We start from the raw sequence: 12,143 nt of genomic DNA on the forward strand, positions 1-12,143 counted from the left end.
TGCAAATTCATAACTGGACTTTTCTTACCAAATAAATTAGTCGACCCTCCCTCATAATTTCATCTTTTCCTACCACATAATTCCAGTAGCCCTGCATACTGTATAACTAAAGCACTTCCATTTACCTTCTTCCTCTGTCTGCAGCAAAAAAAGAAAACATTGCCGTTTAGCATCACAATTTAAATCTTCCATGCTAATTCCAATAGAATACCACTTTCACCACCCCACCATCAGAGTTAGTGGCTGGCTAACCAAATTCCCCAAAATAAAGACACAAGACAGCCACGGAGGAGTAACGAGAAATAAAGTAGACAGGTCACCCAAACATATCAAGAGTGTTCAAACAGTCATAGTGTAATAAGGATGTTAAGTTGGCCTGAGTTATGGTCATAATTGTGACAAAGAGAGAGTAAGACATATCAAATCATCAAATAAACCTTTATCGGAAATAAACTTTTGGCATTAGACTGGAATGCTCCAAACATCCCCTAGAAGGCACCATAACAAAAAATATCATTTGTAAGAAACATGGTCATGTAACCATATTGTTAGCCCCAAAAGGGGATAACCCCATGAAAAAATACAGGAGAAAGTAATGCAATGTAACCATATACTTAGCACCTAGATGGCATTTTGTAGGGCTAGCAGGCCTACCACAATAATATTACAAACAAGGCCTTTAAAACAAAATTACTCCCAGCTGAAAACAAAAGTTGTAGCCATAAGTAAGCTTAAAAAACAGTGAATGGTTGGAGGGGTTATTATTTTGGGGTCCCCCACTAACGGAGTGTGTGGACCCAGAGATGATATAGCCAGAAAGAGTGTTTTGAAGGTTGTCCCATTGTCCTAGGACCACGACAGGTTAAGTTAGGAGTAAAAATGTTTTGTAAAAGTAATGCCCTACAAAGCGTTATAGGGCGATTTTTGATGCCACAGATATTATCATATTTTGAATGCAATGCTGAGAACAGCCCCTAGAAGACACCACTACAAAATAGCATTAGGAAGAAACCTGGTCATGTAACCATGTGGTCAGCCCTTAGAGAGTATAACCACATGAAAAAAGAATGGAAGAAAATAATGCAATATATCTATATATTTAGCTCATATAGCACATAGTGCATTACACATTTTCAAGGCTTGCAGAACTATTACAACAATATTACAAACAAGGCCCATAAAACATAACTTCTCTTAGCTGTAAAACAAAAATTCCAGCCATGAGACAGCTCAAAAAGATGATGAATGGTGGTAAAGGTTATTATTTTGTAGTCCCCATTAACATAGTGTGGGGACCCAGAGATGATGTAGGCAGAAAAAAACACATTGTGGTCAGTGTTTAGAAGGTGGTCCAATTGTCCTAGGACCCCCACAGGCTCAGTTATTAGCAAACGTGTTGTAAAAGTAATGCCCTGCAAAGCATTATGGGACAAGTTTCCGTGCCACGAATATTTTAATATGTTGATAAGACAGTAATTCTTAGAACAGCCCCTAGAGGACCCCACAATGAAAATAGCATTTGTAAGAAACATGGTCCTGTAGCTGTATAGTTAGCCCCTACAGGGCATAACCACACAAAAATGGCAGAAAGTAATGCAGTGCAACCATGTAGTTAGCCCCTAGAGGACATAGTGCATTGCACATATTCCGGGCTAACAGGGGTATAGCAAAGATATTACAAAGAACGCCCATAAAACTGAACCTATTCTCAGTTGTAAAACAAAATTTCCAGCCGTGAGAAAGGTTAACCAGACACAGGCTGAGTTATGAGCAAAAGTGTTTTGTAAAAGTAATAACCTGCAAATATTTTAGTATGTTGATATGACTATAATGCTTAGAACAGCCCCTAGAGGACCCCACAATTAAAATAGCATTTGTAAGAAACATGATCATGTAATTGAATAGTTAGTCCCTAGGGAACATAACCACAAAAAATGCAGAGAGTAATGCAGTGCAACCATATTCTTAGCTGCTAGAGGGCATAGTACATTGCACATGTTCAGGGGCATCAGGCCTATAACAATGAAATTATAAAGAAGGCCCTTAAAACACAACCTTCTATCAGCTGTAAAACAAAGGTTCCAACCATGAAAAAGGTTAATCATATATTGAGTAGTGCGAGGGGTTATTATTTTGGGGTCCCCACTAACCTAGTGTGGGGACCCAAAGATGATGTAGAGCATGTTGTTGTGAACGTTTTTGGTGGTGGTCCCATTGTCCTAGGACGACCACAGGGTGTGTTATGAGCAAAAATGTTCTGTTTTTTTTAAATAAAAAAACGTGCAACGCATTATGGGATGAGTTTCCAGAGTGCAGTGAATATTGTAGTATTGGCTCTGTGCTGGGTGAGCCGCTTCTGCTTTGAGGATTTTTGTTTTAGTAAGGCATTCACCAATTTCAAGTGTTTTAAGGAGAGTGCCACAAGAATTTACTCGGATTAGGTAACTGTGAGCAATATGACCAGTGCTCTAATACCGCTGATCGAGTTCACGCTGTTGTGCCTGTTCACGCCATGGCTGCCATACAGCATGAAGGGGAGAGACCAAAGAAATAGTTCTCCACACGTTGAAGTATATCAGCAATGGTGCAATATTTCATGTAACAAGGACAGACTGCAAGGCGTGACAAAAACCGCCTCAATGCTAGATGAATGTAAAGCCATTACCAATGACTTCGTACTTTTTTGAAAGACAAGCCCATGAACAAGTGAAAGTGATGGGCGTGAGATGGGCATGGTTAAAAGCCCACAATACTTACAACAGTCAAAGTGCTTGTGTGCTCGACCTAAAAGAGCAGCCATACTCACGTGATATGATATTGCTAAAAGGACCAGCCTGTTGGCATCGGCCAGCAACGAATGTGCTTATGACTATAAAGTGCGTAATACATGACTGGCATAAAACCACAGGCAAAAAAACTTTAAAATACCTGCTGCCCAACAGGCCTGGAAAACCGAGTTGTATCTGGGTTAGTTATGTTGCTTAAACCTGTAAGAAAGGTTTTGCAGTTTGATTAGTCTGGTCAGGCCCAGGTTACTTTGCTGTCTCATTGGCAGTTTTCCTGCTTCCTGCCCAGACGTGACTCCAATACCCATGTTAGTTAAATAATTAAAATGTTCTACTTTTGTTCTTCTACGTTATGGACAGTACAAACCTTTTCAGACGTGTAAAGAAACGTTTCCTGCAATAAGGTAGTGTGAATGTCTGTATTTTTTATTTTAACATCACAGAGATAAAAAATAAAGTTAGCGTATTAATGTGTGTAATACCAATTCTGATGAACGCTTCTGTTAGTATCGGATTATACATTCTGTTTGTTTGCATGTCATTTTGTATTCTGCTGCCGTCCGTCCTTGCTATTTTTTGTGACTTGTGGTTAGGAGCGATGGGAGGCTGCAATAATTTTATTCGTTCTAAAGACCCTTCATTAATTGACAATGCTTTGTTTTAAAGAACGTGTGTGGTTTGTGCTGATTTTGTATCCACTTATCCAGGTTTTACCATCTCATGGGTCTTGCAGGCTCAGTGAGTGTAGGCTCTTAGTGTAGAGGAACGTCCCTGCCTTTTAGCTGTCTGTCATCTGTGTATCATTTCTCTGAAGACTAAAAACAAGTGTGATGATAGACTGGAGGCAGATTTTTGCTCTTCACGTGTACTCTGGTTTGGTTGGTGTTGCTATAGCCCTTGGTTTGATCGCCTTTTTGATTCATTTAATATTTTGCTTTAAAGTATAATTTGCTGGAGACAAAAATACCCTAAAGCCAACAGAGCTAAAAGCTTTCTTTTGCAAGATTAATGGCTGGCTGTCTCATTTTAAAGCTTGACATGCATTTGTTTTGTTTAGAATATTACATCATTGACAAATCAGAAATTCGATCTATCGCCCTAAATGTAGCCATTTATGCTGCTAAACTTTACTGATTGTGGCTGCTAGGAAAGCACAGACAAAGCTGCTAAGTCTTGCCTTTTGGCTGTGAATGCAGACCTACTGGCTTTTCCAACTCTTTTTGCCAATGTTGAGCAGCATCAGCAAAAAAAAAAAAAAAAAGAAAGCATTGCAAAGACAGTAGGTCTCGCCTGTGCAAGAGTCTTTTTCAATGTGTTTTAGCCATATTGTGCACCATCGTGGCTGCTCATCAGCATGGCTAAAGGTTAGTGGTATAGAGGAGAGTGGTATGTAGTGTTGTAGAGTGAAATGGATGAAGAGTAGAGTGTTTTAGAGTGGAGTGGCAGAGAGTGTCCTGTATTGGAGTGGCATAGTGTGGAGTTGTGTAAACAGTCATACACTGGAGTGGCATAGTGCAGAGTGCCTGGTGTAGAGGGTTGCAGAGTATAGTGGCATTGAATTCAGTGGCGTACAATGCAGTGGCATAGATTAGAGTGCACAGAGTCGAATGGCATAGAGTGTAGCAGCGTAGAGGGCAGAGTGGAGTTAAGTGGCATAGTTCAGTGGCGTAGAGTGGTGCAGAGTAGAGTAAGCACAGTGATGCAGAGTAGAATATAGTGCCATAGAGTGGAGTAGTGCAGATTAGAGTGCTGTAGAGATCACTGGCAGAGAATGCAGTGTTGCAGAGTAGAGTGAGTGCAGTGGTGTTGAGTGGAGTAGAGTGGTGTAGAGAGTAGTGGCATAGAGTAGAGTGGCGAAGAGAGCAATAGAGTGCCGTGGTTAAGAGTAGAGCAGCGTACAGTGCAAAGGCATAGAAAAGCATGGCACCGAGCAGAGTAATGTGGCATAGAGTGCTGTGGCATAGAGTAGATTGTTTTATAGTAGAGTAAAGTGGAGTGGTGCAGGGTAGAGTGCAGTTACGTAGAGTGGCATAGAGTGGGGGGTAGAGTAAAATGGTATAGAGTGCAGTGGTGTAGAGTAGATTAGAGTGGCGTACAATAGATTGGCATAGAGTGCCGGGGCACAGAGTTGAGTTAGAGTAAAGTGCAGTGGTGTAGAGTGGGGAAGGATGCATTGGCACAGAGTAGAGTGATACCTTAAAGAAGGATAGTGTGAAGTGGCATAGAGTGTAGTGGCATATAGTGGAGTGGTGCAGAGTGCAATGGCATGCAGTGGTGTAAAGTGGAGTGATGTAGGTTGGAGTGGTGTGGAGTGGAGTATTCACCGTATGGTAGCACACTGCCATTACAGACAACACATTTTCAATTGAAACGACCATTACATTTGCACAGACATACAGTTTTAATAATAAAACTATGCAGTACACAGATGAAAATGTGTGGAAACTGCATCACCTAGTTCAGTGGTTCCCAACCTGTGAAACGGGGACGCCTGGGGGAACCCGCGAAGCCTCCTCACGTGGTCCGCGACTGCTTAGAAAATTAAATATTATTAATAAATTAGGTCCCCCACCTTTCAGTAATGACTCAGTGGGGGGGGGGGTCCCTGGATTTCAATAAAGAATCATTGGGGGTCCCCGGGCTCCAGTAATGATAAAGTGCGGGTCCACAGAAGTCAAACGTTTGGGAACCAGCGACCTAGTTTAATGATTTGTTATAATCATATTAAAGTATTTGTTTCCAAGACACTTCAGAAATTATTTTTAAAAAATGTGCATTTGTGCGTTTAGAATTCTGATTATATTCTGAACTGCACAGTTCATTTAAATGTTGTAGTGTGCTAGAAAAAATAACTCTTTCCTACCGCAAGTGTCCAGCAAGCTTGTCACATAAATCCTCTCACTTTGGAGTTGGAGAAAGAAAAGTAAACAAGTACTTTTGGAAGACAGCACCTGACATTTGACCTTAGTCTTTGAATGCACCGGAGAAGAAGATTTACAGGCCTGTTTATAGAAAGGGAGTCTGTGGAAGGATACAGTAAACATGGTTAAGGCAACAGGAGGGATAAACTGTACATGGAGAGCGTAAAACAAATAAAGCCAGCAAATGGAAAGCCAGAAAGTGAGTTACAAAGCCAATGGTAATCAACAAGTGGAATGCATCCCTAGGTCAACTTTCTGAAAGTCCCCAAGATGTCTTTAGCAAACCAGGCAGCTGTGCTGTTTTGGTAGGTTGTGACCTAAAAAAAAGAGATAAAGTATGTATAGATCATGAAGGGGGCATAATATTTTTTATTATACTCACCATTCGAAGATGGCAAGCGACAATCTTGGAGCAGTAAATGCAAATAAGAATGGTGAATTTGTGCGAAAACGTGTTTTAAAAAGTAGCAACACGATAGTGGATGACAGCTCCAGCCTCCTCTCTCCCCCCCACCCCCCCACCCCAGCCCCCACAAAGGAAAAAGAGCCCAAAACCAACAATGATGCACAGCCGAGGGGCAGGAGAGCAGCAAGTAAGAGTTGTGGGACCACAGGGGTTAAAAACTGAAGTTTGAAGAGTGCCCTCAGATGGGAGAATACTTCAAAGGCGGGAAAGAGACCTGCAGTCAGACTGTGGTGGTGGGAGAAATGGGAATCTTAGGGAGGAGGTTTAATAAAAGGTAGCTTAAATTAAAAATATGCTAACAACAGCTTAAAAAAACTCCTAATATGAATAACAGTAAAATCACCTGCACTATGACTTTCCAAAGTGGAGGGATTATGGATTGGCGAGTGTGCGAAAAATAAGAGAAACACGGTTTATTTTTTGAACGAAACATAGTAAAGGAGACACAGAAACATCACATAGGGTCAATTAAAGGTATCTTTATGTTTTAACATTTTGAGGTTGCACCACTGCTTTGATTTAATATGATATATTTATTCCCTAACAGCAGAACAGCTTCTTTAGCTGTAACAGGACACGTGCATTTGCTGGAAGGAGTAATGTTCTAAATGCGTGTTGTGTTTTGCCATTATTCTGCTGTTGTCTTCTGTCTTCCTCAGTTCCAAGAAACTACTAATTGCTGCCTGCGTTACATGGTCACACTGTTAGTTCTTTAAGGGGTACATTACTTGCATTTGCCTATGCACTGAGAAATAAATGGCAAACAAGCGCCAAAAGCTATTTTGAACAGTGCTGTTGCCTCCTACCCAGGTCTTTTTGTGACAAAAGGAAAGACAGCGGGTCTTTTTTAAGACGTTCACTGTTTCAAAGTTTGTTGACCCTTTGTCGGGTCATTCAGTTCTAGTGCTCATTGACCCCCAATGTGGGCTTAATTTACGCTTTTAGGAACACTGGGGTGGACCTACGTGTTCCTAAAGTTTGATGCGCTGCTCTAGCCCCATAAATACCTCAAGAGAGTTCGGCTTCGCTGTCCCTTTAATATTTTTGGTGTGTTGGAGTTCCCTTCGTATTTGCAGTGCCGAAGGCCTTGGCAGGCCGAACGTAGGATGTGGTTTGTTGAGTCACTTCGGTCATTATCGACACAGAAAGCTAAGGGGAGAAAAAGGCGAAACACGAGTCAGCCCTCGCCAGTGGGGTAGTGGAAAATAACAGCGCGAGGGCTTCTCAAGCACGGATCCCTGTGACAAAGGTGAGAGCAAAAGCAGGGTAGTAGGCGCTATCAATAGTGCAGCAGGTGCAGCGGCGCCGCGGCCCAGCGAGCGGTATGAGAGGCCCACTTCACCCCAACTAGTGGCTGTGTGTTTACCACCAGACCAGGAGATGTTTGGGCTAGGTTCCTCAGCTTGCTTCAGGGGCCATGGGGGCCATGGAGGCCTTACTAGGCCACGAACACGGAGCAGGCGTTGTGTGATGTCTACACTGTGCATTCCTGTGCCTTCTACACTCCAGTCACAGTGGTTGCGTGCCACATTTAGGAAATTCATGTACATTTTTGCCTTGTTTGGGGACAGCGGTTTGCATTGACGTCTCAAACCTTGACTGCTTTTCCACTGCACAGATTATGTCCAACGGTGCAGGTTTGTAACCAGACGTAGCATGTGTTTCGCTTCTAGCAGTCTGTAGATATGCCTGTGTTCATTTACAGACAATCCAGGAGTTAACAGCTGATTCTCAAGCCGGGAAAGACAGTATATCTGGGTAGCACCCACATCCAATGTACTTTATTTAGAATAATGTGTATCACCGATACTTAGCTTTCAGGTAGGGTGGCCGTCTTTTCCAGAGACAAAATACCGACTGGCTGTTCGTGTTTTATGATTCTGCAGAGGCCTGGGCATGATTCTTGAACAGAACGTTATATGAAACCCTCTGTATTTGTTTTTAATATAGCCTTTCTGTCTTTGTTTACTTTTATTATCAGCCAGGTGCCGCTGTACAACACGTTTTAAAGTGTTTATGTATAACGTACTATTTTAAAGTGTGTTCTGATAAAGGGGAAAAAATACCGGCTTTAGTTTTCTCATTAGGGTCGAGCCTGCGTTGCATGCGCTCGCGCATGCGTTTCGCAGGGAGACTCTTTTGTATTTATAAAAGGGCTCGGAGCCCTGTCAAATTCACATCAGTGTTTTTTATTGGTTGGTGGGCTTCCCTAATAAAATCTGCTTGCTTTCATTAGTCGGAGGCACGCATATGGCATGCCTTTTCCGGTGGCAAGCCCTCCTCCAGCGCAGCGACCAAGTACAGAAAACATGCGAGGCTCGCTGTTTTCCATTGGGCTCGTGGACTTTTTTTTCTCTAATTTACGAGCCCGATCTCGCTTGGCAGAAGTCGAGCGCTTTACGTACTTGATTTCACTTTTTCGGGTTATGTACATAAATGCACTTTTGCCCGATAGGTGAAAAGTCGGGTTAGGAGTTTACAACGCGATCAGCTCTAACATGAGCAAACGCGAGACCCGATGCATTGTAAATGCTTGTTTTTGTTCTGACATCAACATTAAAGTAGTGGCCATACCGGTATAGAACCGGCCAGGTGTCAGCCATACTTTCAACCCCCTTTGACATCATAACTCCAGTAATAATGGGGTGAGCACCAGGCCACCCCTGTAGTTGCTCTGTTTCCACAGTTCCTGGAAGGATTGAGGGGCGCTGGTCGGTTTATTTCCAGGCCCTGCTGTAGTGGCCCAGAGTCCTAAGGAGTAACCTTTTCACCACTGCAAATTACTCCTTCTCTGTTACCTTTGCTCTTAAATCCAGCTTAAAATTGCCCTGTAACGCCACCTTGTGATACTGAATAGTAAATAGGCAGCGTGTTAGCATAATGACATCACAGTTACTATTTAAATGTCAGTTAACTGGGTTGTTGGGTGTCTTTTCGCTGCAAGCTTAAACCAAGAAGAGGCTGAATCCTCAACTCTCTTGGCTTTTATAAGTTTCAAGGACCCTTTTTTGGAGGGTTCTATGCCGCATTTGGGAGGGGCGATTTCTTCTTAGCTTCTCTTAGGTCAAGACAGCAGCTTGAGATAAACGTAAAAAAGTACTGCACCAACCTCGGAAAAATGAATAACAAGAAGATGGTGCCCTCTTTAAGTCTGTCTTTTTATGGGAATGGACCCAGAGTCTGGTACGCAGTACCCCCCAATCTGTCAGAACCAGCCTACCATACAGTACCTTCAAGAGAGAAGTCAAATTCCTACTCTCCCATTGCCACTTCCATTTGGGAATGTTTGTGGCCCCATACCTCACTTCCTAGTGCAGCATTTATTTTTACATTATTTTAGAGCACTCACAATTCTCGAGTATCAGCGAGCTACACATAGAACTGGAGAATACTTACCGTAACATAGTTGGAACTGTATGGTAGAAGAACAATTGAAAAAGTGCGAACATATAATAAACTCCAGTGTTTTGGGCTCCAGAATGTTCCCATGATAAGGCTAAAAGCTGATAAAGAGATATGTTGGTGAATAGACACGAGGAGAAGAAGTGAAAATAAATCAGTGTTAGTGGGAACCAAGATTGGGGCAGAGAGGGCGCATGAGGTCAGGATAGATTGTGAGGCCTGAGAAGAGAAGAAGGTAAATCAATATTGTTGGAAGTTAAAAAGAAAGGGAAAGATGAGAAGAAGAAATGGCAAAACTTCTAATGCTGGTGTCTCCAACCAATCCATCGCAAGCTACCAGTACCTCCCAGACCCCTTCAGAGTAGCTCATGGCCCTGACTTCATCTTAAATAAGCACAGGGTCATATTTTGTCCTTTTAAAGTTAAGGGAAAGCTGTTTTTTATTTATTTATTTTTTTACATTATTATCATCAGACTGCAGATAACAGGGCCTGATAAAGAAAAGTGCTGGAGTCAGATGTATGACCCAAGGCACAGATATGAAGAATTGAAGCACTAAAGTATTTACCTCTCCACTGTCAATGCAGTATTGAAGGAGCGAAGAAAATTATGATTTTCAGTGCTTTTAAACCAGAGAATATTAAAAGAAAAGTTACCTTATAATTTACTTCATTTTAATTTTCTTCAATGTATTTTCAAACAGCTGGCCTCTTGCTCCCAATTTCCAGTAGAACACGGTGCCATATATATAGCTGAAAAAGAAAGTAATTTTTTAAATGGGAGAAATTTAAAGTGCAGAAAAATGTCCCACATTTGAATATTTTTGCACTTTAAATTTGTTCCATTTCAAAAAACGACTGTATGTTTGTGTTATACATGTACATGTGTCACATAAGGCAAAAGGTATGTCCTGTGCCACAGCTACATAAGACACAGGCTCTCAGTTACCCACAACATATATCCCATTCATATGCACACATGTTCTTAGATCCTGAAAGACCACACTCGCACTGACACAGATGGCAGCCCTGTCATAGAGCCCCTAGTTAAAGTATTTTGTTCAAACCATAATATCTGACTCTATGGACATTAGCCTTAAAGTCAAGGAAGCTGGGGTTGGGGGTTTCTGGTGATAATACCCTTCGGTAACTCTGACACATGACAGCCCTGTCATAGTGCCCCTAGTCAAAGTATTTTGTTCAAATCGTAGTATTTTGCTCTATGGCCATTATGTTTAAAGTCAAGGATGCTGGGCGTGGGGGTGTCTGGTAATAACGCAAGAGTTGTTTAGTCTTAGGTAGCTCACAATGATTTTCACTGATCAGAAGTAGATCTTGTTATAGAAAAGGTTGGAGACCCTTGTTCTAATGTGACTCAGCAGGAAGAAAGGCAGCGGAAGCAGGTGGTCTTGCTTTAGTGAAAGTGGATCTTTGGTTTAGGTATCTTTCAAAGAGGAACTTTTGTTTACTCTTATATACTCCTGTTAGAGATTCCTGTACAATTTTTTTTCCTGTGACCATAAAGTGCCTTTTTTTGGGGGGGTAGCAGGGGGAGCTGTCTAGAACTGGACATTTAACACTAAGCAGAGATGTGTTATTACACAGCAACCACAGACCGTGTGACTTTTACTCATATGCGAGTTCCCTTACTGTATCGTATTTTTATGTTATTGTATATTCAAACTGTAAACTCCTCAGATACTCCAGTGGGCTGGGTCCCGCTATTCAAAACCACAAAGTATATTAATAAAATATACAAAGTCATCCTGTGCATGCCAGCATCTTGTTATTCACTGGAAGAGGAACTGGGAGCAAAAAATATTAAAGCAGGGCGTGGACAAACATTTCCACACATGACTTCCCCTTTAAAATGTCTTAGCCCGTTTCTGACACTTTCTCAGTTTGAAGCGCTATTTAGCACTGTTGAGGTCCCTGGTCATTTTCTAGTGTCATTACTCATGCCAGGTACGATCGGTTCGATTCTGTTGTGAAATCTTTTGAAATTGTGTAATTGTATGTCTTGCACAAAACTATAAATAGATGGCCTTTTCCCTGACCACGCATCCTTACAGAGAGGCCTTCCAGTTGTATTAGCAGGTGCCCCTTGTCTTTGTAAACTAGATGCCTCGGAACTGCTGCCGCCAGCATCCCTTTCCCATGAGTGAGGGCCTGTGCTTTGTCTAGCTGTTTGTGGGAGTGACTCGCTAACTAAGAGCCCTTGGAAAACAAATCTCCACGCTGCCCCCGCTCTGTCATTATTAACTTAAAAATATGCCAAATCTGTTGTTGGTTAAGGGGTCCGACGGATTAAAACGACATTAAGATTATAAACCAGTGTGGTTCAACATTTTGAAATCCTGTATATTTTGCTGGATCACTTGACTGGTCAGTTTTTATTATAATTTATTTGTATTCATAGAATGTGTTTAAAGCTTTGCATGCTGCTGACTGACGAAGTGACGCCAGAGCACATAATTTGCACGAATTGGATAGAAGTTCAGTAAGGTATTCGTGTATTAATAATTTGCATTATGTGTTTTTTTAACATAATTTAAAATTACATTTGGTC

General features: G+C 41.7%; 1 protein-coding gene across 3 annotated transcripts in view; it reads left to right on the forward strand.

Moving 5' to 3' along the window:
* LIMS1 (LIM zinc finger domain containing 1) overlaps positions 1-12,143 on the forward strand; it is a 253,547-nt gene that overhangs the window by 66,177 nt on the left and 175,227 nt on the right. Inside the window, exon 1 of one of the 3 annotated variants that reach the window (XM_069204475.1) lies at positions 7,332-7,422. The exons of the other annotated variants lie outside the window; for them this stretch is intronic. The gene's annotated coding sequence lies outside the window, so the exon portion shown is untranslated. Of the gene's footprint in view, positions 1-7,331; positions 7,423-12,143 lie in introns of those variants that run through there. 3 annotated transcript variants of the gene reach the window in all.

This window comes from Pleurodeles waltl, chromosome 8 (assembly GCF_031143425.1).
Source record: "Pleurodeles waltl isolate 20211129_DDA chromosome 8, aPleWal1.hap1.20221129, whole genome shotgun sequence".
Classification (NCBI taxonomy): Eukaryota; Metazoa; Chordata; class Amphibia; order Caudata; family Salamandridae; genus Pleurodeles; species Pleurodeles waltl.